This window comes from Sitophilus oryzae, unplaced genomic scaffold (assembly GCF_002938485.1).
Source record: "Sitophilus oryzae breed Bouriz unplaced genomic scaffold, Soryzae_2.0 scaffold_1801_pilon_pilon, whole genome shotgun sequence".
Lineage (NCBI taxonomy): Eukaryota > Metazoa > Arthropoda > Insecta > Coleoptera > Curculionidae > Sitophilus > Sitophilus oryzae.
Genome location: NW_022146504.1, coordinates 3,923,917 through 3,925,467, shown reverse-complemented (window position 1 = coordinate 3,925,467; position 1,551 = coordinate 3,923,917).

The following is a 1,551-nucleotide window of genomic DNA, read 5'->3' as shown; positions in this document are numbered from 1 at the left end:
CCTTGGCAGGTAAGAAGGGGGGCAAGAGGTGCGTTTAGAGGAGAAGGGATCTCAGGTTCTATATCTACGAGGGTACCATGGAAATTGTTAGTAGAAGAAAATTAGGAATTTTTATCTATCGATAAATGGTTCTGTTTATTTGCATCACCCATCTTTCTGAGAAGAATAATAATGTTGATGGTATTTTTCGTACCTTAAATTCTTTAGGCATAGCCGTAGAATAAGGGTAAAAATAATATTTTATACAATTTGTCGAATATACATATACATATAACCATATTAAATGTATGTTCACAACAATATAGCCATCAATCGCGCCATCCGGCCGCAGCGGAGTGGGGTGTTCTCAACAACACCCCACTCGGCTACGGCCGGATGGCGCGATTGACGGCTATTTAGTAATATGCGTACGGGAAAGGTGAAAAGTATCCCCACCCTTACATAAATTTTAGTAGAAATCGAGGTAGAAATATTTTCCAACCCAACCGAGGACCGATTACCGTTTTTTTCGTAAAATGGTGGTTCTTGTATTTACTACATTTCTGGTCTCTTGTAAAAAAACGCCATCGCGCTTACTTTTTGAAGAAAAAAATTATTTTTCCGAAGCTGACTTCCAAAAAATGTTTTTTGTTACATCAAGCTATGGAGCTAATGAAATCTTATGTTAGTATCACAAATTATATTTGACAATAAGCTTCATAAAAAGCTTAAAAAATGAATAAGGTATTAATTAACGTTCGGGTTTATTATGCAGGGTGGTTCGAACGTATTCCGGAAACTTCGGCAGCGTATTCTGCAGATAAAAATAAGTAAAAAATTCGTATAAATGTATGTCCTAAAATACTTAGTTTCGGTGATACATGATGTAGAAGTTTGATTTTTGTTTCGATTTTTTCAAAACTTCTGATGTAACGTCAATATTATGATGAATATTGGTGTCTGAGAGTTTTTTGACATGAGAAATTTGATTTTGATGTCACTATGACTCCTGTGTGTAGGGGGCGCCACCTACATGTGTTTTAACTGTTTTGAAGAGTAATAACTTTTCGTCAGTACCTGTATAAAACTACTGATTGAAAAAATATAAATTTTCGTGACTTTTTACGTGAAAAATGTCTCTTGTGAAAAATCGCTACGAGCAACCGTTCTCAAAATATTTAAAATTGAAATTGTCAATACATGTCATAATTGAGAAAAAACACATTGAGTATTTAGATAGTTATTTCACTGAAATAATAAATTTGGGAAATTTTTATTTTTTTAAATTAATCATACATTTTTCTGATGAATGAATGAAAAAATGATGATAAAACAGTTTCTGTTAAAGTTTTGGCACAAAAACATTTCAAATTTATGATTTCAGTCTAATAACTATTTAGTCAACATGCGTTTATGTCATTGATAACACGTATTGATAAATTTGATTTCAAATATCTCGAGAACCATTACTCGTAGCGATTTTTACCAAGAGACCTTTTTACGTAAAAAACATCGTAAATGTATATTTTCGTAACTCAGTAGTTTTATACAGGACCCGGACGAAAAGTTATT